At 41.8% G+C, this 27098-nt stretch overlaps 1 protein-coding gene and 1 long non-coding RNA gene across 4 annotated transcripts in view; both read left to right on the forward strand.

The window, feature by feature from the left end:
• The window catches only part of srgap3 (SLIT-ROBO Rho GTPase activating protein 3), a 295005-nt gene that overhangs the window by 106598 nt on the left and 161309 nt on the right, over positions 1–27098 (forward strand). The gene's annotated exons all lie outside the window — the stretch shown is intronic.
• On the forward strand, positions 981–18974 carry LOC117506929. Its single transcript, XR_004559577.1, has 3 exons — positions 981–994; positions 17344–17351; positions 18561–18974. It is a non-coding gene; the product is annotated as an uncharacterized LOC117506929 (long non-coding RNA).

Raw genomic sequence — 27098 nt, forward strand, 5'->3', positions numbered from 1 at the left:
AGCCATGATTCATGTCAGTCCACTTGGTGCAACAGCTCTCCAAGGTGTGATCACTCCTTTTTAGATACAGACTAACGAGCAGATCTGATTTGATGCAGGTGTTAGTTTTGGGGGTGAAATGTACAGGGTGATTCCATAATTTATTCCTCAGAATTGAGTGAGTCCATATTTTTTTTCCCTCTGCTTGGTCTAAAAAAGTAACCGTTACTGACTGCCACAATTTTTTTTCCTAATTTCTTATAGTGTTTCTTAAAGCCAGAAAGTTGCCATTTAAAATTACTTTAGTTTTGTGTCATGTCTGTGATTTGCTTTTTTTCTACAAAATTAAACAACTGAATGAACATCCTCCGAGGGCGGTGATTCCATAATTATTGCCAGGGGTTGTATTCTATTTTTACCTTTTGTCATATTTTTAAACATAATTTTTTTTAACATTTAACAACTGTGTATTTTTAAATGTCTTTGGCATAACTAACACATTTTTAACATGAATAATTAATTTGGGATGCGTATTGATAATTTTGAATTATCAAAAATTGATATTGATTTTTATCTATCGCTTCGCTTATCAATACCACCTGTGAATTTTCTGTGTACTAAAAGTAGTCTTTACAAATTTTCTATGTCAGTAACATTTTATTGAGTCTTAAAGTACATAAATGTAAAATTGGTCACTGAATCCTTGATCTCTGGACATACGAGGTCTGTCCAAAAAGTAACAGACCTTTTTATTTTTTTCAAAAACTATATGGATTTGAATCAAGTGTGATTGCATCAGCCAAGCTTGAACCTTCATGCGCATGCGTGAGTTTTTTCACGCCTGTCGATTGCGTCATTCGCCTGTGGGCAGGCTTTGAGTGAGCACTGGTCCACCCCCTTCATCGGATTTCTTTTGTCTGGGAAATGGCTGAGACACTGCCGCTTTGCTCCATGAAATTTTTTTCAGAAACTGTTAGAGACAGCCAGTTGGAAACCATTCGAAAAATTCAGATGGGTATCGGTGAAGGTTCTGTCGGCATCATGTGGATTAAGGACTGTTAAAACCTTTTTAAAGATGGCCCACAATGGCGGAGGGCACGCAGCGCACCGAGCGGCCATCGACAGGCTGGAACGACCAGATCATTTCTAAACTGAACATTGTGTTGATCATCATGTGACTACCACAGAAATGGCAAGAGAGCTGGACATAGCACTTTTGCGGCACATTCCACCGTTACAGGAGATTTTGTAATGAAAGACGTGCGGAGGATTTCACATGTTGGCATGGAACTGCTCATGGCGCGCAACAAAAAAAAACCATGTTGGAAACCATTCAGAAGATTCAGACGGCTTTCGATGGCTTTCAGTCGTGTGAGTATCCGAGAAATTGTGTAACAGCTGGACATGCCACAACATGTCCTGTGAGACTTCCAACACAGAGGTGTTTTTTTGTTGTGTGCCATGAGCGGCTCCGTGCCGACACGCGAAATCCTCCGCACGTCTTTCATTACAAATCTCCTGTAACAGTGGAATGTGCCACAAAGTGCTATGTCCAGCTCTCTTGCCATTTCTGTGGTAGTCACATGATGTCCCGGATCAACACAACGTTCAGTTTAGAAATCATCTGGTCGTTCCAGCCTGTCGATGGCCGCTTGGTGCGCCGCGCGCCCTCCGCCATTGTGGGCCATCTTTAAAAAGGTTTTAACAGTCCTTAATCCATGTGACGCCGACAGAACCATCACCGATATCCATCTGAATCTTTCGAATGGTTTCCAACTGGCTGTCTCTAACAGTTTCTGAAAAAAATTTCATGGAGCAAAGCAGCAGTCTCTCAGCCATTTCCCAGACAAAAGAAATCCGACGAGGGGGGTGGACCAGTGCTCACTCAAAGCCTGCTCACAGGCGAATGACACAACTGACAGGCGTGAAAAAACTCACGCATGCGCACAAAGGTTCAAGCTTGGTTGATGCAATCACAAGTGATTCAAATCCATATAGTTTTTGAAAAAAATAAAAAGGTCCGTTACTTTTTGGACAGACCTCGTAAATAAAAATAAACAAAATCTCCTTTCAGACATTAATGGCATGAATATCACTCCATACCTCTGAGCTGAGCTATTGCAGGCGGCAAGTCAACATCAGTGTAATTCATAAAGAATGCAGTACATCTCATTTTGGGAGGAAAAAAAACATTTTGGTCTGTTGTAGTTCGTTGTCTGTGTTACAGTGTTTGCAAAGAGGTGTCATTTGATTTAAAACGGTGATTCGTTTTGACGTTATTAATTCTGGCTGGACTCTAACTTGACTCGGCAGAGAGCGGCGCAGCGTTTAGAGCTATGCGAACGGAACGGAGGACAATTCTTGTTTCTTCCCTGCAACAAGACAAGAGTCCTAGTTAGTGACTTATCTGTACAAAAGTAACTCACGATTGCCATTTTTAAATGGCTTTGAGAGGGGTTAAGAAGCGGACTTGCCACTTCTGAAAAGCAGCGAAGCAATGAACCAACGAAGCAGTGGGTCAGAGCACTGCTTTGTTGCTTCAAGCTTCAAGAGCAGCCACTGCAGAAGTGGTTGATTACAGACACGCTGCAGGGTCTGCAATCACCGTAAAGAAATGATAATTTTCCAGATAAAACACCCTAAGAAACAATGGCCGCTCTGAAGGACCAATAAGGGAATCATTAAGCAAAAAGGCTATTGATGTCGGTGAATCGAATAATTTCTTAATGATTCTCGAAAAGTATCGGTTCTCAATACCGTTGCGCTCACCCCTAAAGAATTCTGGTGCCCCCAGGGGGAGGTCACCTCACAGTTGAAAACCATTGATCTACAACATCTACATTACTCTAAAAAGAAATGAGCTAAAATTTATCCAGAGCTACAGCCAATATGTGGCAGGGGTAAACATGATACTGTCGACCTCTTTCATATGTTCTGGTTCTACCCAAAAGTGATCCAGTTTGGATTGAGAAAGATTTTGAAATTGATAAGCCTTGTTAAAAAAAAGCAAATGAACAAAACAACAAAAACACACAACAACAACAAAGTGCACAGCACAGAGCCTTGGGGCACTCCATTATTTACCTCTCTGATAAGAAGGAATTTAACCATGAAATTCTTCAAAAAGAATTCTGCCTTAAATGTTAACATTTTCCTGTGACAGTGTACTGTCCAGGGTGTATGCCGCCTCATGCTCTATGACTGCTGGGATGCACTCCAGCCCCCGTGACCCTTAATTGGAGTGAACAGGTATAGAAAATGGTTCGATGGATGGATTTTAGCATTTTTAGTAGAAATTCATTACCCGAGGCCATCAAATCTGGCCATCGGGTAATGCGAAGGCTTTTCATCTGTGCTCAGCATACAAGGTCTGTCAGAAAAGTATCAGACCTTTTATTTTTTGCAAAAACTATAAGGATTTGAATCACGTGTGATTGCATCAGCCAAGCTTGAACCTTCGTCCGCATGCGTGAGTTTTTTTCACGCCTGTCGGTTGCGTCATTCGCCTGTGAGCAGGCTTTCTGTGAGCACTGGTCCACCCCTCTTGTCGGATTTTTATTGCGAATAAATGTCTGAATGATTTGAAGCTTTGCTGCATCAAATCTTTCCAGAAACTGTGAGAGACCTCCAGGTGGACACCATTCGGAAGATTCAGATGACTTTCAGGGACCATTTTATGGGGATTACACAGATTAAGGAGTGCTCCAGCCCGTTTTAAAGACTGCCCACAGCGTCTGAGAGTGCGGCACACTCCGACAGGCTGAAACCCCCGCTGAAACAGCAGATCATTTCCAACGTGAAGGCTTTGTTGATCCGGGACGTCGTCTGACTTCCACAAAAAAGGCATAAGGTGTGGACATCAGCACTTTTTCAGCACATTCCACTGTTACAGGAGTTTTTTTCATGGAAAAAGAAGCGGACGGATGCGCCACCGTGCCGCTCATTGCGCGGGACAAAACACCTCCATGTTGGTCCTCACAGGATGGCTTTGAGATGGATTTCAGACGGCTGTCGGTGGCTTTTTAGTCGTGTTGACTATCCGAGAAATTGTGCATGAGCTGGACATGCCCCAACATGTCCTGTGAGGCTTCATCACAGTGTTGCTTTGCGCCATGCGGCTCCGCTGCGACGCGCGGAATTCCTCCGCTCCTCTTTCCATGACAAAAACTCCTGTAACAGTGGAATGTGCCGTTCATTTCTACACTGGATGCTGTGTTTATCCGGGACGTCCTCTGACTAGCACAGGAATTGCGGAAGACGTGGACATCAGCACTTTTTCGGCACATTGAGACAGACATGCGGAGGAATTCCCCGCGTCGCGGCGGAGCTGCATGGCGCAAAGCAACGCTGTGATGAAGCCTTAAAGGACATGTTGGGGCATGTCCAGCTCATGCACAATTTCTCGGATAGTCACACGACTGAAAAGCCACCGACAGCCGTCTGAAATCCATCTCAAAGCCGTCCTGTGAGACCAACACGGAGGTGGTTTTGTCCCGCACAATGAGCGGCACGGTGGCGCATCCGTCCGCTTCTTTATCCATGAAAAAAACTCCTGTAACAGTGGAATGTGCCGAAAAAGTGCTGATGTCCACGCCTTATGTCTTTTTTGTGGAAGTCAGACGACGTCCCGGATCAACAAAGCCTTCACGTTGGAAATGATCTGGTTGTTTCAGCAGGGTGTGAGCCTGTTGATCGGCGCTCGGAGTGCGCCGCGCTCTCAGACGCTGTGGGCGGTCTTTAAACCGGCTGGAGCACTCCTTAATCTGTGTAATCCCCATAAAATGGTCCCTGAAAGCCATCTGAATTTTCCGAATGGTGTCCACCTGAAGGTCTCTCACAGTTTCTGGAAAAATTTGATGCAGCAAAGCTCCAAATCGTTCAGACATTTATTCGCAATAAAAATGCGACGAGAGGGGTGGACCACTGCTCACAGAAAGCCTGCTCACAGGTGAATGACGCAACCGACAGGCGTGAAAAAACTCACGCATGCGCACGAAGGTTCAAGCTTGGCTGATGCAATCACACGTGATTCAAATCCATATGGTTTTTGCAAAAATAAAAAAGGCCCAAAACTTTTCTGACAGACCTTGTACATCCAGTCCTGTTACTGCCAGGGTCTTCAAATTCACAGGGAACATTCTTGGGTCACCAACCTTGGACAACGTCAAAGATGGCTAACCTTGACATATTTTAAGAGGTTAAAAATTCACATTCTCTTCCTATTTTTATGGTATGATCTCATGGACGTTAGCATGGAGACGTCACTTCCTGGTGTTGTTAGCTACTAACTTTGCTTTGTTTTTGGCTAAATATATCATCTTTGTCATATCTTATGTAAAAACTAACAATGAATAAACACTTCTAAAACTGAAAACACTGTTTTTATAACCTGATAACACCTCTGGAAGGATTTACAAGACATTTCCCGAACATCAGCATGCACACTACTTCCGCTAACTCAAAGCTAACTTTCGTTCTTGTCAAAAGCTCATATACACATACATACACGCCCTTCTGCAGATGCCGTTTAAGCGTAAATATTGTTTATGATTGATTGATTGATCGAGGGGCTTTATTGAACATGTACAAATTGTACGTAAGACAATAGGATCTTAATAATGATTTAAACAACTGCAAATTATAAAGAAGACAGCACTCATATGGCTGAGGATATTTTAGCATTGCATTTTTTTTTAACTGATTGCTAGAGGTGCTTCTTTACTGTACCACATGCAAACTGTGTATTAAAATGTTATAGATAACTGAATAAAAAATACTTGTACTGAATAGAAAAAAACCCTGCTGTTTATGGTTGTAATCAAATACAAAAAACCCCCTGTAATAATCAGTCTTCGTTTTGATGATCCATACACAGCTGCTCAACATCCTTTGTCCAACCTTCATTACTAACATCATGATCAATCAAAATAATTGGGTCCTCCTCCTCTTTTTAAACCCTCTCCTACCTTTAATTTTTGTCATCCGTTCATAATACAGCAAGGGTCGCCCCCCCACCTCTCCTCATTTATGATTGAATAATTTAGAAAGCAATGAGTTCCCCTTTGTGTAGCCAGCTGGTGAATTCAGTTCGGTATTTATAATGACTGTATTGTCCACATGAGGAGGCGTGGGTTTTGTTTAGAGGACTATAGTGTTTTCCAGGAGAATATGATATTGAGAGGATGTAGGTTATGGTGCACCATGGTGGATTAGTGGTTAGCACTGTTGCCTCACAGCAAGAAGGTCAGGGGTTTGATTCCCAACTGTGGCCTTTATGTGTAGAGTTTGCATGTTCTCCTCATGTTTGTGTGGGTTTCCTCTGGGTGCTCCGGCTTCCTCTCACATCCAAAGACATGCAGGTTAAGCGAACTGTCAACTTTAAATTGTCCGTAGGTGTGTGTGCGAGTGTGAATTTGTTTGTCTGTCTATATGTTGCCGTGCAACAGACTGGCATCCTGTCCAGGGTGTACCCCGCCTCACGCCCTATGCCTGCTGGGATAGGCTCCAGCCCTGCGTGACCCTCAGTTTGAATAAGCTGGTATAGAAAATGGATGGATGGATACAGGTTATGTTGAGGTGTATAAATAATAAAACTATGACAGTGTGTGTGTGTGTGTGTGTGTGTGTGTGTGTGTGTGTGTAATTGTCATTTCATTTTCTAATCAAGTGAAAGTAATACACAGTTATTTGGATTAAAAAAACTAATAACCAAAGTGATTCTAAAAAACACTCCTTTTTAAAATAATGAGAACTGACTGTAAAAACAGTTCTGAAGTGTGATCACTTTACCTTTATTTTAAATGATGCAAAATAGTTGCAATATAGAAAATTCTAGTGGTTTGAAATATTTGTTTGGTACTTATAAATCAGTGTAACATAAACTTTCAGCCATTTTTTTTTTTCTAGGTCATCTGGTCAAAAGTCCAGGATGACCTAATGCCATCATGAGGTGTTCATTGTGTGTCATCCACATTTTACAATAAATCCATCTTCTCTGTCAATTATTGATGGATTTTTATTGTTTGATAGACCCAAGGATGGTGCATAGAACATCTTTAATTATTGAGGAACGTACATATAAGCTAATAATTAGTCAAATTAGGTCTCAGCCTGTCATGGTAATTCCTATATCGATTTATTGTTCAATATATCAAGTTGAACATAATCATTTTGTTAGCCTTAATATATTACCCTTTAAATGCGTGTTTGCTTCCATAAGTCACCAGCATTTCAGGAAGTCGCGCTGCTTCTGTCCCTCTTGTCTCCCGCTTTCTGCAGGAGGCAGGATCAGCCTGCTCTGTGTGTGAGGCACTCATGTAGCAGTGAGCCAGCCAGTTGAAGTGATTCCACCTATAAACTTTGGAAGAATAATTGGAATTGGTTCAGTTACCTTTTTTTGTTGTTGTAAAATATGAACATAAAAGCCAAAGCTTATCAATCCACATTTGTGTTGAACCATTGTCCCCATATGAGATTGGACAGCTGCAAGTGAGTTTTGGCAGCGTCACATTTGGAGGATGAAATACACCCCAATGCAGAAATAAAGATGGTCTAGCATAAAACCACAATCTTTATTTGAACCCAGGGGAGCAGCAGAGGTCAGTACACAGAGATCAGAAAAATCATGCTAGAGTGTCCAAGAGGGGATAGGCTGGTAGAAAATCCAAAAACAGCATGAGGACAAGGCATAGAGAGCAAGCATAAGTGGGAACAGAGTTCAAAAACCAGTAGGCAAATTTAAAGGTTAATAGGTCTCATAGATACAGTTCATATCTGTGTGAGATAGTCAATTTTAAATTGCCTATCGCACCATAAGAATTTCATAATTCATTGCTTTGCTTACCTCCCCGGTTCGAAGCCAGCTGTGTACCAATCTCCTTGTATATCTGGAGTTGTGCCAGGAATGGTATCTGGCATAAAAATTGGGCCAAATCAACATGCTCAACCACACTGGAGCTGCTGTGGTGACCCCAATCCAAAACAAACAAACAAACACCCCGTTTGCACCGAGTCCAGGACCGATGTGCGATTGAAAAATGGCCCCTGCTCGCCATTACGCTCACTGACTCTCAGTGGGGTTGCAGGCTGGTCACAGTGGAGTCTGAAAAAAGATCCCTCCTGGTCGCTATCACTCTCCATTGGTCTCAAACAGGTGTGCGAGTGTATTGAATTGTTTACAACACTCGCAGCAGTTGTGCGACTGGTTAAAAGATATATGGGTCTCATATCTGTCTTATTAACTCTCACAGGTCCCAACCCACTCCCATCCTGATCCTGTGGGCTGTAATAGACTCTCAATTATCTCTGCATGGGCTTGAATCACTAATTGCGGATATTAACATTTTTCACTCGCACAGTGCATTTGCAATGCTAGCTTGGTGTAAACACAAATAACGGATCTCAAAGGAGACCAGCCAAGACCTGTGAGAGTTGACATGTTATGATCTTGTAGTTCTATGGGTCTTGGTGTAAACGGGGCAAAAAAAACAAATGTACTTTTTAGACAGTACTTTAAAAAAAAACAAATGTGCTTCCCCCACCTGCAACCCCACCCCTAAATTAAGGCAGGAATATTGGTCTAATAAAATACTTTGTTGACAAAAAAACAACAAAAAATGCATTACAAATAATAAAAGCAAAGAATATAGAAAAGTATTTCAGGCCTGTATGTTTCATGCATTTATTTTTATATTCCCATATGATCATTAATCACAGTGGAGAAACAGCCTGGCCATTTTCAGGGACATAATACTATATACTGACACTGAGTCGTTCTGACCCTGACAAACCCATACATGCAGGATCACAACCTCCATTCTGCTGGATGAGCCTTTCTACTGCACCTTCATTAGTAAGCTGAATGCCAGTGTGATTTACAGCTGCTGCAGCTGCACCGCAGCGAACTAACTGCAGATCATTTCTGCTTTTCCATGTCACCTCATTCCCCACAGTACAAACACAGAAGGGTTACTTAGCTGTGTTGTGCTGCAGCAGAGGGGTCGGATACCGTACGAGTTCCCATCCTTTAAATGGTTCATAATTACACCTACATGCAGCTGTAGTGCATGCAGGGTATTGTTTCAGTCGTGTGTGTCTGCTTATTTGTGACTAAAATAAGTCATAGTTTTGATGAGATTTGTATGGCGTCAGATCAGCGCCAAAACCGTTCGGCCGTATAATATTATTTCACACGCATAGATATTAACTGCGTGTGTAAATTATCTTTGCACGCATGCACTCATTGGAAACGGCTCTTCGAGCGAGGAAAAAGGTGAGCAGGTATATGTGAGTCCCTTGATTGGCGTCAACTTAGAACATGGTGCCATTTTGGTTGCAACTGCGCTGAACTACTGAATGAACCTTTTATATTTTCAACATTTTTTCAAATCATTTAACCACATACAGCAACACATCCAGATACAGGTACTATCAAAATAAATGTAAAAATAGTTTAGCTATCAAATTTATGAAAAAATTACAATGAATGATAATTAATTTAATGAATTTAACCCCCTAACACCTGCCTCATTTTGGCTTGTCAGTATCTCACAAATAAGTGAAATTTCTGATTGATGGGAAATATAGGCTTAGAAGGAGTTAAAACCTGATTTTATGACCCAGTCACATGGCACACGACGATTCCTGAACGAAGGGAAAAAGTAAAAAACGTCACAATTCGTTGAGAAAAGGTGGACGAAAGAGCTTTTATCACCGAACAGCCTGCGAAGCAAGAGCGCGCAATGGACGAAAGAGGAACTTAACAAAACCGAAGCTCACGATCTCGACAAAATGCGCCTGGAGCCACTGCTGGAGCAGTGTGTGTCTGCTCCAGCACTCGGCGCTAGGAAGTAGCTCATAGCACCTGAGTCCTGGAGAAACTGCAAACAGAAGCTGTGGAGATCTGTGTGCATGTCGATGGACCACCTGCTCTGGTTCCTTGTCCAGAACAAAAAGGGATCATCTCCATCATTATCAGAATCCACACTGTCTGTCGACACTCTGCGCGCTCCGTCGTGCTCCAATTTAAAAAAAAAAAAAAAAAAAAAAAAAAAAAAAAGTGTGCTGTGGTCACTGCTGTATCACTGTATTATGTTCTAAGCCATATATATTGATTTATAACAGAAAACTGTCAAAAGGGAGAATAAATATAAATATAAGTGTAAAGATGATTGAATATATCAGAGCAGTAAATTAATCAGTGTGTGTGAACGTGCGCATTGACTCGTGCGGTTATTTTCACCAGCTGATCACTGATCCACAACGTGAATTCTGTCTTCAGAACAGCTCTTTATATAATCATTTTGATTCATCTGCCTGTTGCCACATGTACAGAAGGACTGGATTGTCATTCCTACACTCAGATTGTTATGTTTAATACAAAATAATAAGGGCACGGAGCATCTCCTACTGCCGCTGATACTGCATTCAAGTACCGTCTGAAATTACACAACTTTTTCGTTGTTTCAAATTCAACAGTTGCTTGTGGCAAAATAATTAATTATATCCACACAAAAGATTAATTCTGGCCTATGTAAGGTGCCTGAGCCCATTGAAGCTGCCCCCCACACAGATAAAAAAATCCAAGCAAGCAGGCTGAGTTTGCCCTGTAATTTCCGACGGTACATGAACGCAGCAGCAGCCTCAGCGCTCACAAACCGGCTTCTGCACTGTGTGAAAACATTCAGCTGCTCCAACAAAGTCAAATTAAACAATAACGTTACAAAAACTACACAAACGATTAAAAAAACATCAAGAACAACAGCAAAACGAAACAGATGAACTGAGGTTTTTTGTTGCCCTTCGTTCAAATTTTTCAACAGTTTAAAAATCCTGATAAAGCGCCAGCTGCAGGAAAGAAGCTGCGTGAAGGTTAAACGATGCCAACGACAGTCAACGAAAGTCCAGATTTCTTGTTTCGTCAGGGCTTCGTTAAGTGCCGTGTGACTGGGCCATTATGCTTCTGCAGCTCTGTAACTTAGTGTCATGCAATGACGTGTGTGACAGTTTTAAAGTTCTCTGTCTCTGGATTGTGCTTTATTCTGGAATAATTTGACCCTCAACAAGCTTTTCTTTCTACAATCACCACCTCCAAATCAAAGGTAAGCTGTACAATTTCTTCTTTTTCCACTCGGTGCTGTAAAGTTGCAGACTTTACTGATCCATTTGTAATCAGCGTGCGCACTGCATAAACTATTAAAATATGAAAGAGTGAAAGCAGAAAAGTGTCAAATCACAGTCTTTTGAGTCTGATTTAACAGGTGCACGTCAGGCGGATCCGAGTCTGAGCACAGTGTGAAAAAATAAATGGTCGGACTTTTAATCACAGAAATGACTCCGGTCTCACTTTAACTTTAATTTGTACATCTGTTACTGTGCACATCCAGACTGCTCGGGATTTTTTAATGGAAATATATTGGACATTTTATCCCATTTTTCATGTGCTGAACTCAAAAATCTAAAACATTTTCTATATACACAAAAGACCTATTTCTGCCAAGTTTTATTCACAAATCTGTGTTCGTGAGCACTTCTCCTTTGCTGAGATAATCCATCCCCGCTCACAGGTGTGGCATATCAAGATGTTGATTAGACAGCATGTGCCTTAGGCTGGCACACCTGTTGCATTTCTAATTTTGTTTAGTGTAGGTACATTAAAATTCATGTGGTCTCACCATCCGGTTTCTTTTTTCCATGATTTGTAAAATCCAATGTTTTTATTTTTCTCTGTGTGGTACTCCGAAGAGGAGAAAAGTGAACTTTCTGAACTCAACAACAGTCCCATGACTTTCTTTCAGTCACTGCAATGTTGTTTTTTTTTTAACTGTTTGTATTTTTCATAGCTGTGTTGTTTTCCAGCCATAGAAAGTCCAGTGAAACATGCTAATTATCCAATGGTCATTTTTTCTGCTGACTTAGCTGACACCATCCACTTGAATGATGTAGAAATATATACACACGCACGCACACAGGATTGATCCAAACAGACATGTGGGAAATGAATAATTTAATATTTAGCTCATTTTAGCTGGTAGCTTCACTGGTGGTTGGCTCTCACTGCGGTATTGTATCACTTCCTGTTCCGGAGCACAGCGGTGTTTTTCTGTATCTGTTAGCTGTTTAATCTGCGCAGTTAGATTGATCTAGTTATCTAGATAACGATTTGTTTCCCAGTGTAATCTTCACGTGCCTTAACTAAAGCACTCCTTCTGCTGAATCACCTCTAAATTATTTACACATTATTCACTTTGTGTGTTTTTAGGAATCCGCTAGCTTAGCGCAGCTACTAGCTCTTAGCCGGTTTAGCATGGCGGCTTCTCTAGTCTCTCCCGAGCTTTTCTGCTCTGGGTGTGAAATGTTTAGTTATTCCTCAGCCTCCTTTAGCAGTAACGGTACTTGTAATAAGTGTAGCTTATTCATAGCTTTGGAGGCCAGGCTGGGCGAATTGGAGACTCGGCTCCGCACCGTGGAAAATTCTACAGCTAGCCAGGCCCCTGTAGTCGGTGCGGACCAAGGTAGCTTAGCCGCCGTTAGTTCCCCTCTGGCAGATCCCGAGCAGCCGGGAAAGCAGGCCGACTGGGTGACTGTGAGGAGGAAGCGTAGTTCTAAACAGAAGCCCCGTGTACACCGCCAACCCATTCACATTTCTAACCATTTTTCCCCACTCGACGACACACCCGCCGAGGATCAAACTCTGGTTATTGGCGACTCTGTTTTGAGAAATGTGAAGTTAGCGACACCAGCAACCATAGTCAATTGTCTTCCGGGGGCCAGAGCAGGCGACACTGAAGGAAATTTGAAACTGCTGGCTAAGGCTAAGCGTAAATTTGGTAAGATTGTAATTCACGTCGGCAGTAATGACACCCGGTTACGCCAATCGGAGGTCACTAAAATTAACATTGAATCGGTGTGTAACTTTGCAAAAACAATGTCGGACTCTGTAGTTTTCTCTGGGCCCCTCCCCAATCGGACTGGGAGTGACATGTTTAGCCGCATGTTCTCCTTGAATTGCTGGCTGTCTGAGTGGTGTCCAAAAAATGAGGTGGGCTTCATAGATAATTGGCAAAGCTTCTGGGGAAAACCTGGTCTTGTTAGGAGAGACGGCATCCATCCCACTTTGGCTGGAGCAGCTCTCATTTCTAGAAATCTGGCCAATTTTCTTAAATCCTCCAAACCGTGACTATCCAGGGTTGGGACCAGGAAGCAGAGTTGTAGTCTTACACACCTCTCTGCAGCTTCTCTCCCCCTGCCATCCCCTCATTACCCCATCGCCGTAGAGACGGTGTCTGCTCCCAGACCACCAATAACCAGCAAAAATCTATTTAAGCATAAAAATTCAAAAAGAAAAAATAATATAGCACCTTCAACTGCACCACAGACTAAAACAGTTAAATGTGGTCTATTAAACATTAGGTCTCTCTCTTTTAAGTCCCTGTTGGTAAATGATATAATAATTGATCAACATATTGATTTATTCTGCCTTACAGAAACCTGGTTACAGCAGGATGAATATGTTAGTTTAAATGAGTCAACACCCCCGAGTCACACTAACTGTCAGAATGCTTGTAGCACGGGCCGGGGCGGAGGATTAGCAGCAAGCTTCCATTCCAGCTTATTAATTAATCAAAAACCCAGACAGAGCTTTAATTCATTTGAAAGCTTGACTCTTAGTCTTGTCCATCCAAATTGGATGTCCCAAAAACCAGTTTGATTTGTTATTATCTATCATCCACCTGGTCGTTACTGTGAGTTTCTCTGTGAATTTTCAGACCTTTTGTCTGACTTAGTGCTTAGCTCAGATAAGATAATTATAGTGGGCGATTTTAACATCCACACAGATGCTGAGAATGACAGCCTCAACACTGCATTTAATCTATTATTAGACTCAATTGGCTTTGCTCAAAATGTAAATGAGTCCACCCACCACTTTAATCATATCTTAGATCTTGTTCTGACTTATGGTATGGAAATTGAAGACTTAACAGTATTCCCTGAAAACTCCCTTCTGTCTGATCATTTCTTAATAACATTTACATTTACTCTGATGGACTACCCAGCAGTGGGGAATAAGTTTCATTACACTAGAAGTCTTTCAGAAAGCGCTGTAACTAGGTTTAAGGATATGATTCCTTCTTCATGTTCTCTAATGCCATATACCAACACAGTGCAGAGTAGCTACCTAAACTCTGTAAGTGAGATAGAGTATCTCATCAATAGTTTTACATCCTCATTGAAGACAACTTTGGATGCTGTAGCTCCTCTGAAAAAGAGAGCTTTAAATCAGAAGTGCCTGACTCCGTGGTATAACTCACAAACTCGTAGCTTAAAGCAGATAACCCGTAAGTTGGAGAGGAAATGGCGTCTCACTAATTTAGAAGATCTTCACTTAGCCTGGAAAAAGAGTCTGTTGCTCTATAAAAAAGCCCAACGTAAAGCTAGGACATCTTTCTACTCATCACTAATTGAAGAAAATAAGAACAACCCCAGGTTTCTTTTCAGCACTGTAGCCAGGTTGACAAAGAGTCAGAGCTCTATTGAGCTGAGTATTCCATTAACTTTAACTAGTAATGACTTTCTTTGCTAACAAAATTTTATCTATTAGAGAAAAAATTACTCATAACCATCCCAAAGACGTATCATTATCTTTGGCTGCTTTCAGTGATGCCGGTATTTGGTTAGACTCTTTCTCTCCGATTGTCCTGTCTGAGTTATTTTCATTAGTTACTTCATCCAAACCATCAACATGTTTATTAGACCCCATTCCTACCAGGCTGCTCAAGGAAGCCCTACCATTATTTAATGCTTCGATCTTAAATATGATCAATCTGTCTTTGTTAGTTGGCTATGTACCACAGGCTTTTAAGGTGGCAGTAATTAAACCATTACTTAAAAAGCCATCACTTGACCCAGCTATCTTAGCTAATTATAGGCCAATCTCCAACCTTCCTTTTCTCTCAAAAATTCTTGAAAGGGTAGTTGTAAAACAGCTAACTGATCATCTGCAGAGGAATGGTCTATTTGAAGAGTTTCAGTCAGGTTTTAGAATTCATCATAGTACAGAAACAGCATTAGTGAAGGTTGCAAATGATCTTCTTAAGGCCTCGGACAGTGGACTCATCTCTGTGCTTGTTCTGTTAGACCTCAGTGCTGCTTTTGATAATGTTGACCATAAAATTTTATTACAGAGATTAGAGCATGCCATAGGTATTAAAGGCACTGCGCTGCGGTGGTTTGAATCATATTTGTCTAATAGATTACAATTTGTTCATGTAAATGGGGAATCTTCTTCACAGACTAAAGTTAATTATGGCGTTCCACAAGGTTCTGTGCTAGGACCAATTTTATTCACTTTATACATGCTTCCCTTAGGCAGTATTATTAGACGGTATTGCTTAAACTTTCATTGTTACGCAGATGATACCCAGCTTTATCTATCCATGAAGCCAGAGGACACACACCAATTAGCTAAACTGCAGGATTGTCTTACAGACATAAAGACATGGATGACCTCTAATTCCTGCTTTTAAACTCAGATAAAACTGAAGTTATTGTACTTGGCCCCACAAATCTTAGAAACATGGTGTCTAACCAGATCCTTACTCTGGATGGCATTACCCTGACCTCTAGTAATACTGTGAGAAATCTTGGAGTCATTTTTGATCAGGATATGTCATTCAAAGCGCATATTAAACAAATATGTAGGACTGCTTTTTTGCATTTACGCAATATCTCTAAAATTAGAAAGGTCTTGTCTCAGAGTGATGCTGAAAAACTAATTCATGCATTTATTTCCTCTAGGCTGGACTATCATTATTATCAGGTTGTCCTAAAAGTTCCCTAAAAAGCCTTCAGTTAATTCAAAATGCTGCAGCTAGAGTACTAACGGGGACTAGAAGGAGAGAGCATATCTCACCCATATTAGCCTCTCTTCATTGGCTTCCTGTTAATTCTAGAATAGAATTTAAAATTCTTCTTCTTACTTATAAGGTTTTGAATAATCAGGTCCCATCTTATCTTAGGGACCTCGTAGTACCATATCACTCCAATAGAGCGCTTCGCTCTCAGACTGCAGGCTTACTTGTAGTTCCTAGGGTTTGTAAGAGTAGAATGGGAGGCAGAGCCTTCAGCTTTCAGGCTCCTCTCCTGTGGAACCAGCTCCCAATTCAGATCAGGGAGACAGACACCCTCTCTACTTTTAAGATTAGGCTTAAAACTTTCCTTTTTGCTAAAGCTTATAGTTAGGGCTGGATCAGGTGACCCTGAACCATCCCTTAGTTATGCTGCTATAGACGTAGACTGCTGGGGGGTTCCCATGATGCACTGTTTCTTTCTCTTTTTGCTCTGTATGTACCACTCTGCATTTAATCATTAGTGATCGATCTCTGCTCCCCTCCACAGCATGTCTTTTTCCTGGTTCTCTCCCTCAGCCCCAACCAGTCCCAGTAGAAGACTGCCCCTCCCTGAGCCTGGTTCTGCTGGAGGTTTCTTCCTGTTAAAAGGGAGTTTTTCCTTCCCACTGTAGCCAAGTGCTTGCTCACAGGGGGTCGTTTTGACCGTTGGGGTTTTACATAATTATTGTATGGCCTTGCCTTACAATATAAAGCGCCTTGGGGCAACTGTTTGTTGTGATTTGACGCTATATAAAAAAAAAAATTGAATTGAATTGAATTCTCTCTCTCTCTGTCTCTCTCCCTCTGTTGTTTTCCAGCTGTAAGTCCAGTGAATGATGTAAAATGCATGCACTTACACTCACACAACACACAGCGCCTCCTGCAGACCTGGCATATGCCCTACAGCTTTTTTGGTTGATTTGAGCGTTTTACCGTGGACGCAGATAAATCTTGAAACATTGCCGTGTATGCAGAACACTGTTTGAAAGTAATGATCATTTTGTATCCATGTGGATAAGGTCTAAGACAACTTTCATACCAGAGACCTGAGAACAGATCCAAATACAGTTGACCCAGTACTCCAGTATTGTGACCACTGTGTGTCTTACTTGAGCATGGCTCAACAAATTGTACCCGGGTTCTCTTGAAAAGGAGGTCTTGAGTATGTCTCATGCATACTCGGGTGTGGTTGACAATTGGCATGAAAACAAACTGTACAGAAATATAGAAGTGGACTCCTATTTCAGACACGTTATGTACCAAACGTTCAAATGTGCAATGTCTCTGGGTTTCTTTTTTCCTTTAAATGCCTGCATTCACTTATACGTTGTAGTAGCGGAGTGATGAATCATAGTTGAGATGGATAGGAGTCCACTGAGCTTTGTAAAAAAAAGAACTTTTCCCAACTTTTACAGAGCAGTTTGTCTTGGAGGACTCGGAAGAGCTAGGCTGGAGCTGTGTGGAGCAATCAGATGAGGGGTGGCAGTGCAAGTTGTACCGAGAGAGACAGTGCTATGATTTATTTTAAAATCTTATTCAGACGATGGACACAACTTAGCCACATGCGGTGTGCAGCCAGTACAGTTTGAGTGCTGGTCCCAAGCCTGGATAAATGAGTTGGGTTGTGATGGAAAGGTGAAAGGAAGACATAATGTGTGTGCAAAAGACCAAGTAGAAGGAAGTAAGAGCAGGAGCATAGGCAGTTGTGGTTTCACTTTGTATTACGGTGGGGATAGGAAGAGAAGTGGTGTTGGGGTCTTTTTAAAGGAAGAGTAATGTTAAGAGTGTGTTGTAGGTTAAGCGAGTGTCCAACAGATTGATGAGTGTGAAGTTGGGAGTTGAAGGGGTGATGATAAATATCATCAGTGCATATGCCCCACAGGTAGGTTGTGGGATGAAGGAGAAGGAAGATTTCTGGAGTGAGTTAGAAGATGTGGTGGAAAGTGTGCCCAGACATGAAAGAATGGTGATAGGAGTGGACCTCATTGGGAATTTGGCGAAGGGAACAGAGGTGATGAAGAAGTAATGGGTAGATATGGTATCAAGGATAGCTTATTTTGCAAAAAGGATGGAAAGGACTGTGGTTAATACCTACTTTTCCTTACAGGGTGACATATAAGAGTGGAGGAAGGTGCATACAGGTAGACTACATTCTTTGTAGGAGTTGCAGGCTAAAGGAAATTCGAGACTGTAAGGTGGTGGCAGGAGACAATGGAGTTAGACAGCATAGGATGGTGGTTTGTAGGATGACTAAAGAATTGAGACGATCAAACAAATGAAGAAGGAGATGCGGTGTAAGGCAAAAAGGGAGGTGGCAAAAGCTAAGGAAAAGACATATAGCAAGCCATACAATTAGCTGAAGCATAAAGAAGGAGAAAAGGGCTTGTACTCGGTTCGAATCCCAGCCCAACCAGAAAATCACCAAGGGCCCTTGGACAAGGTCTTTAATCCTTTAGTCGCTCCTGGTGTGTAGTGAGTACCTTGTATGGCAGCACCCTCGCATCGGGGTGAATGTGAGGCATTATTTGTAAAGCGCTTTGAGCGTCTGATGCAGATGGAAAAGCACTATGTAAATGCAGTCCATTTATCATTTACCATTCATACCAGTTGGCAAAACAAAGGAACAGAGCTGGAAAGGATGTGCAGCAGATTAGGGTGGTAAAATATGCACATGGTAATGTGCTGACAAATGAGGAGCTTGTGTTCAGAAGATGGAGGGAATATTGTGAGGAGCTGATGAATGAAGAAATGAGAGAGAGGAAAAGGCTGGATGATGTGGAGAGAGTAAATCAAGAAGTGCAAGAGATTAGTAAGGATGAAGTGAGGGCAGCTATGAAGAGTATGAAGAGTGGAAAGGCAGTTGTTCCAAATTACATTCTGGTGGAGGCATGGAAGTGTCTAGGAGAAATGGCAGTTGAGTTTTTAACCAGATTGTTTAATAAAATCTTGGAAAGTGAGAGGACACCTGAGGAGTGGAGACGATGTGTGCTGCTTCCTATTTTTAATAACAAGGGTGATGTGTCGAGATGCAGTAACTACAGTGGCATACAGTTGTTCTGCATGAAGTTATCGGAAAGAGTAGTAGAAGCTAGGCTTAAAAAATAGGTGAAGATCTGTCAGTAGCAATATGGTTTCATGCTGAGAAAGAGCACTACAGATGCAGTGTTTGCCCTGTGAATATTGATGGAGCAGTATAGAGAAGGCCAGAAGGAGTTACATTTTGTGTTTGTGAATTTAGAGAAAGCTTATGACAGGTTGACACATGAGTTCAGACAGGAGTCTCAATGGACTATGATGTTTCCAGATGACATGATCTGTAGTGAGAGTTGAAAGCAGGTTGAGTCTCACCTGGAAAGGTGCAGATATTCTCTGGAGAGCAGGGGAATAAAAGGGGGTACATGAGTACATGTACTGACTGAGTACATGAGTACATGTGGCACATACATGAGTATGTGTGTGAATGAGAGAGAGCGCAGTGGAATAGTGTGGTTACAAGGAGTAGAAGTGGTGAAAGTAGTTAAATTTCAATACTTGGGGTCAACTGTCCAAAGTAATGGAGAGTGTGGTAGAGAGGTGAAGAAGAGAGTGCAGGCAGGGTGGAGTGGGTGAAGAAAGGTGGCAGGAGTGACTTGTGACTGAAGAATATCTGCAAGAGTTAAGGGGTATGTTTACAAGCCTGTAGTGAGACCAGCAGCTATATATAAGATCTATTAAGACCTAATAAGATCTGTAACAAATCATATTGTGAGCCAATGAATCCATTATTTGCCTGTTTACATATTTTACAATTCTGGGACTTGGTTGATTAGATGTTTAGATAAATTTATTGTCATTACAAGTGCAATGAGATTTCTTCCCACCCTTTCACCTCAGACAAAAATACAATTAATCCATAATTATTACAAGTTGAACATAATAATGGCACACATCAAAATTAGAACCCCCATACATATACATTTGATTGTTTATGTACTTTAAGACAGTCTGTCATCCAAATTGAGGCAATGTGAATATGGGGGGCCCAGCAGTGTCCCGTGCAGCCATGAGCTCAGGGGGAGCGGCAGGGTGGAGGCAAGGGTGGGTGTAGACGTGGAGGGGGAGAGATGGGGCATTCATCATGAGTGGAGATGAGAAGAGTTCCTATCAGTCAGAAGAGTTTGTGTCAGTTTTTGTCAGTGTCCATAATGTCTGGAGTTGCCTTGACAACATCAGACTGTCAGGGAGGGCACAAGACAAGAGGGCAGCCAAATGGTTCACCAAGGCTGTAGAAATTCTTCTGGAGGAAAACAGTGGGGCGTTTTAACCTTCAGAGGCTGATAAGCCTGCCATGTTTAGGGTTTGAGCAGAGAAAACACTTTGCAGCTCCTCTGACCAGCCAAGTATTCTCTGGTCTCCGACATCTTCCTTTGCAAGGTGTACATTTGCTCTGAGATGTTATCCAACTTACATCTGAGTTCAAGGGTTAACGCAGTCTGAGAATATATTGCCTTGCCCAACTCATTAATCATGATGGACAGGTGAGGGGTTGTTGTTCTGGTAGCAGCCGTCTTGCCAATTCTTCGGTAGGTCAGGGCAACACATAAACCAATAAGTACCAGCTCTCACACAATAATACCAAATATAAATAAGTCTTTGACATTCTCCACAGAGAGTGGTACTAGGCACGCAACATGCCATTTCTCCCAGGCGTCGAGAACATAGCCTGCAGGGTAGCTTCCAACTGGGCACACAGGGTCCCCCGGCCCTGATTTTGTTGTTGAAAAACTGGTGTCAATAGTGTTCAAAGACCAGCTGATCAATTCCATGGTTAATCCAATATAGTTTGAAGAATTCACAGTCTGGTGAAGTAGGAACTTTGAAGGTTGGAGCAGAGATAGAGGAGAGAGGAGGAGATGTGTCCGCCCTCGCCAGAGTCCCAAGCACACAATAATTTGTATTGTGACTACATCACAATACAAATTATGTATAACATAACACAACATGTCCAGGATCTGTTTAAACTGAGGGACTCTAGTTATAATTTGTCAATCAATCAATCAGTTTTTTTATATAGCGCCAAATCACAACAAACAGTTGCCCCAAGGCGCTTTATATTGTAAGGTAAGGCCATACAATAATTATGTAAAACCCCAACGGTCAAAACGACCCCCTGTGAGCAAGCACTTGGCTACAGTGGGAAGGAAAAACTCCCTTTTAACAGGAAGAAACCTCCAGCAGAACCAGGCTCAGGGAGGGGCAGTCTTCTGCTGGGACTGGTTGGGGCTGAGGGAGAGAACCAGGAAAAAGACATGCTGTGGAGGGGAGCAGAGATCGATCACTAATGATTTAATGCAGAGTGGTGCATACAGAGCAAAAAGAGAAAGAAACAGTGCATCATGGGAACCCCCAGCAGTCTACGTCTATAGCAGCATAACTAAGGGATGGTTCATGGTCACCTGATCCAGCCTAACTATAAGCTTTAGCAAAAAGGAAAGTTTTAAGCCTAATCTTAAAAGTAGAGAGGGTGTCTGTCTCCCTGATCTGAATTGGGAGCTGGTTCCACAGGAGAGAAGCCTGAAAGCTGAAGGCTCTGCCTCCCATTCTACTCTTACAAACCCTAGGAACTACAAGTAAGCCTGCAGTCTGAGAGCGAAGCGCTCTATTGGGGTGATATGGTACTACGAGGTCCCTAAGATAAGATGGGACCTGATTATTCAAAACCTTATAAGTAAGAAGAAGAATTTTAAATTCTATTCTAGAATTAACAGGAAGCCAATGAAGAGAGGCCAATATGGGTGAGATATGCTCTCTCCTTCTAGTCCCCGTCAGTACTCTAGCTGCAGCATTTGAATTAACTGAAGGCTTTTAGGGAACTTTAGGACAACCTGATAATAATGAATTACAATAGTCCAGCCTAGAGGAAAATAAATGCATGAATTAGTTTTTCAGCATTACTCTGAGACAAGACCTTTCTGATTTTAGAGATATTGCGTAAATGCAAAAAAGCAGTCCTACATATTTGTTTAATATGCGCTTTGAATGACATATCCTGATCAAAAATGACTCCAAGATTTCTCACAGTATTACTAGAGGTCAGGGTAATGCCATCCACAGTAAGGATCTGGTTAGACACCATGTTTCTAAGATTTGTGGGGCCAAGTACAATAACTTCAGTTTTATCTGAGTTTAAAAGCAGGAAAATTAGAGGTCATCCATGTCTTTATGTCTGTAAGACAATCCTGCAGTTTAGCTAATTGGTGTGTGTCCTCTGGCTTCATGGATAGATAAAGCTGGGTATCATCTGCGTAACAATGAAAATTTAAGCATACCGTCTAATAATACTGCCTAAGGGAAGCATGTATAAAGTGAATAAAATTGGTCCTAGCACAGAACCTTGTGGAACTCCATAATTAACTTTAGTCTGTGAAGAAGATTCCCCATTTACATGAACAAATTGTAATCTATTAGACAAATATGATTCAAACCACCGCAGCGCAGTGCTTTTAATACCTATGGCATGCTCTAATCTCTGTAATAAAATTTTATGGTCAACAGTATCAAAAGCAGCACTGAGGTCTAACAGAACAAGCACAGAGATGAGTCCACTGTCCGAGGCCATAAGAAGACCAATTTGTAACCTTCACTAATGCTGTTTCTGTACTATGATGAATTCTAAAACCTGACTGAAACTCTTCAAATAGACCATTCCTCTGCAGATGATCAGTTAGCTGTTTTACAACTACCCTTTCAAGAATTTTGAGAGAAAAGGAAGGTTGGAGATTGGCCTATAATTAGCTAAGATAGCTGGGTCAAGTGATGGCTTTTTAAGTAATGGTTTAATTACTGCCACCTTAAAAGCCTGTGGTACATAGCCAACTAACAAAGATAGATTGATCATATTTAAGATCGAAGCATTAAATAATGGTAGGGCTTCCTTGAGCAGCCTGGTAGGAATGGGGTCTAATAAACATGTTGATGGTTTGGATGAAGTAACTAATGAAAATAACTCAGACAGAACAATCGGAGAGAAAGAGTCTAACCAAATACAGGCATCACTGAAAGCAGCCAAAGATAACAATACGTCTTTGGGATGGTTATGAGTAATTTTTTCTCTAATAGTTAAAATTTTGTTAGCAAAGAAAGTCATGAAGTCAATACTAGTTAAAGTTAATGGAATACTCAGCTCAATAGAGCTCTGACTCTTTGTCAGCCTGGCTACAGTGCTGAAAAGAAACCTGGGGTTGTTCTTATTTTCTTCAATTAGTGATGAGTAGAAAGATGTCCTAGCTTTACGGAGGGCTTTTTATAGAGCAACAGACTCTTTTTCCAGGCTAAGTGAAGATCTTCTAAATTAGTGAGACGCCATTTCCTCTCCAACTTACGGGTTATCTGCTTTAAGCTACGAGTTTGTGAGTTATACCACGGAGTCAGGCACTTCTGATTTAAAGCTCTCTTTTTTAGAGGAGCTACAGCATCCAAAGTTGTCTTCAATGAGGATGTAAAACTATTGACGAGATACTCTATCTCACTTACAGAGTTTAGGTAGCTACTCTGCACTGTGTTGGTATATGGCATTAGAGAACATAAAGAAGGAATCATATCCTTAAACCTAGTTACAGCGCTTTCTGAAAGACTTCTAGTGTAATGAAACTTATTCCCCACTGCTGGGTAGTCCATCAGAGTAAATGTAAATGTTATTAAGAAATGATCAGACAGAAGGGAGTTTTCAGGGAATACTGTTAAGTCTTCTATTTCCATACCATAAGTCAGAACAAGATCTAAGATATGATTAAAGTGGTGGGTGGACTCATTTACTTTTTGAGCAAAGCCAATAGAGTCTAATAATAGATTAAATGCAGTGTTGAGGCTGTCATTCTCAGCATCTGTGTGGATGTTAAAATCGCCCACTATAATTATCTTATCTGAGCTAGCACTAAGTCAGACAAAAGGTCTGAAAATTCACAGAGAAACTCACAGTAACGACCAGGTGGACGATAGATAATAACAAATAAAACTGGTTTTTGGGACTTCCAATTTGGATGGACACGACTAAGAGTCAAGCTTTCAAATTAATTAAAGCTCTGTCTGGGTTTTTGATTAATTAATAAGCTGGAATGGAAGATTGCTGCTAATCCTCCGCCCCGGCCCGTGCTACGAGCATTCTGACAGTTAGTGTGACTCTTGGGTGTTGACTCATTTAAACTAACATATTCATCCTGCTGTAACCAAGTTTCTGTAAGGCAGAATAAATCAATATGTTGATCAATTATTATATCATTTACCAACAGGGACTTAGAAGAGAGAGACCTAATGTTTAATAGACCACATTTAACTGTTTTAGTCTGTGGTGCAGTTGAAGGTGCTATATTATTTTCTTTTTGAATTTTTATGCTTAAATAGATTTTGCTGGTTATTGGTGGTCTGGGAGCAGGCACCGTCTCTACGGGGATGGGGTAATGAGGGGATGGCAGGGGGAGAGAAGCTGCAGAGAGGTGTGTAAGACTACAACTCTGCTTCCTGGTCCCAACCCTGGATAGTCACGGTTGGAGGATTTAAGAAAATTGGCCAGATTTCTAGAAATGAGAGCCGCTCCATCCAAAGTGGGATGGATGCCGTCTCTCCTAACAAGACCAGGTTTTTCCCCAGAAGCTTTGCCAATTATCTATGAAGCCCACCTCATTTTTTGGACACCACTCAGACAGCCAGCAATTCAAGGAGAACATGCGGCTAAACATGTCACTCCCGGTCTGATTGGGGAGGGGCTCAGAGGAAAACTACAGAGTCCCGACATTGTTTTTGCAAAGTTACACACCGATTTAATGTTAATTTTAGTGACCTCCGATTGGCGTACCGGGTGTCTTACTGCAGACGTGAATTACAATCATACCAAATTTACGCTTAGCCTTAGCCAGCAGTTTCAAATTTCCTTCAATGTCGCCTGCTCTGGCCCCGGAAGACAATTGACTATGGTTGCTGGTGTCGCTAACTTCACATTTCGCAAAACAGAGTTGCCATAACCAGAGTTTGATCCTCGGCGGGTGTGTCGTCGAGTGGGGAAAAACGGTTAGAGATGTGAACGGGTTGGCGGTGTACACGGGGCTTCTGTTTAGGGCTACGCTTCCTCCTCACAGTCACCCAGTCAGCCTGCTTTCCCGGCTGCTCGGGATCTGCCAGGGGGTAACTAACGGCGGCTAAGCTACCTTGGTCCGCACCGACTACAGGGGCCTGGCTAGCTGTAGAATTTTCCACGGTGCGGAGCCGAGTCTCCAATTTGCCCAGCCTGGCCTCCAAAGCTACGAATAAGATACACTTATTACAAGCACCGTTACTGCTAAAGGAGGCCGAGGAATAACTAAACATTTCACACCCAGAGCAGAAAAGTGCGGGAGAGACAGGAGAAGCCGCCATGCTAAATCGGCTAAGAGCTAGTAGCTACGCTAAGCTAGCGGATTCCTAAAAACACGCAAAGTGAATAATGTGTAATAATTTAGAGGTGATTCAGCAGAAGGAGTGCTTTAGTTAAGGCACGTAAAGATTACACTGGGAAACAAATCGTAATCTAGATAACTAGATCAATCTAACTGCGCAGATTAAACAGCTAACAGATACAGAAAAACACCGCTGTGCTCCGGAACAGGAAGTGATACATTACCGCAGTGAGAGCCAACCACCAGTAGAGGCAAGCAATGAGTCAAATGTAAAAGGAATATTATTTTTTGAGAAATTAAGGATCTGAACTACTGCAAAAAGTCAGTGTTTCTGTTAAAGGTGTTCACATCTGGAATAACTCTCCTGACAATATTAAAATACTTGGTACTTTTGTAATGCCTTTTAAAGCCCACTAGAGTAATAAAGTTGCTTGTTATAGTTTGAAGACTTAAGTTTATCTGTTTTGTTATTGCTTGCAGGCTTGTGTGTTGTGCGCCATTGTTTGTCTGATTGTGTTTTGTAAATTTTAGCTTATTGATTAATTTTGCACACTTTTTTGATATTTGTTGTGTGTGTGTGTGTGTATATATATATATATATATATGTGTGTGTGTGTGTGTATGTAAGAAATGTATACACACATTTCTTATTTTTAGTAGTATAAGGGGTGGATATTTATAAGCTTTGCTTCTGCCCCTCACCCTTTCAGTCACATGGGTACGTGCTGACTTGTTTTGTTATGAGTTTTTGTTATTGTTGATTTGTGTGCTGAATAAATAAATTCAGTCATTCATGCGGCTATTTTGTATGGCTTAGAGACGGTGGCACTAACAAAAAGAAGGCAGAGCTGGAGGTTGCAGAGCTGAAGATGTGATTCTCTTTTGGAGTGATGAGCATGGACAGGATTAGGAATGAACATATCAGAGGGACAGCTCAGGTGGGACGGTTTGGAGACAAAGTCAGAGAGGTGAGATTGAGATGGTTTGGACATGTGCAGAGGAGGGACCCAGGGTATATAGGCAGAAGGATGCTGAGGATGGAGCCACCAGGCAGGAGGAGAAGAGGGAGACCAAAGAGGAGGTTCATGGATGTGCTGAGGGAGGACATGCAGGTGGTTGGTGTGACAGAGGAAGAAACAGAGGACACTGTGAGATGGAAGCGATTGATCAGCTGTGGCGACCCCTAACGGGAGCAGCTGAAAGAGGAAGATTTAAGCAATGGACACGTTTTCGTTCAGGACTGTGGGCAAGAGGTTCCTTATTTCATTGTTTTATGATAAATAATGGGAAGCAACGTTCTATTTGTCTTCCTTTTTTTTTTCTTTTTGCTGATTTGAAAAATGATTTGATCCATGAATGAAAACCATAAACTGATACAAACCACGAATTCTGTGATCTGTTGCACCGATTGGCAGGCTGACAAACTCACCTGGGGAGACTGTACCACAGAAACACTGTGTTGTGCATTATTAACTGTTGGCTTCCCCGCTACACCCCTTTAAAAAAAAAAAAAAAAAAAAGCCCCGCAAAATCATGTGCAAGTGAGCAGTGTAGCAAAGTGCATGAAGGCAGTGGAAACTGAATTTGAGTGCTAAAGCCTGCGGATTGTGCCCCTGGTCTTTTGAAATGGCATTTGGCTCCTTCTTCTTCTTGGCTGTTTTGCTGATAAGGAGCAGGCAGGCAGCATGGTGTGGATTAAAGGCCTTCACAAAGCTGTGTCCTGGTTTGATTAATCCATACTTCCTTGTGGAAATCTTGGCTCACGCACATCATAGCTTCTATGGAATTTGATAGTTGCATTCGACACAGCCGTGACTCAGACACA

Source organism: Thalassophryne amazonica, chromosome 3, assembly GCF_902500255.1.
Source record: "Thalassophryne amazonica chromosome 3, fThaAma1.1, whole genome shotgun sequence".
Classification (NCBI taxonomy): Eukaryota; Metazoa; Chordata; class Actinopteri; order Batrachoidiformes; family Batrachoididae; genus Thalassophryne; species Thalassophryne amazonica.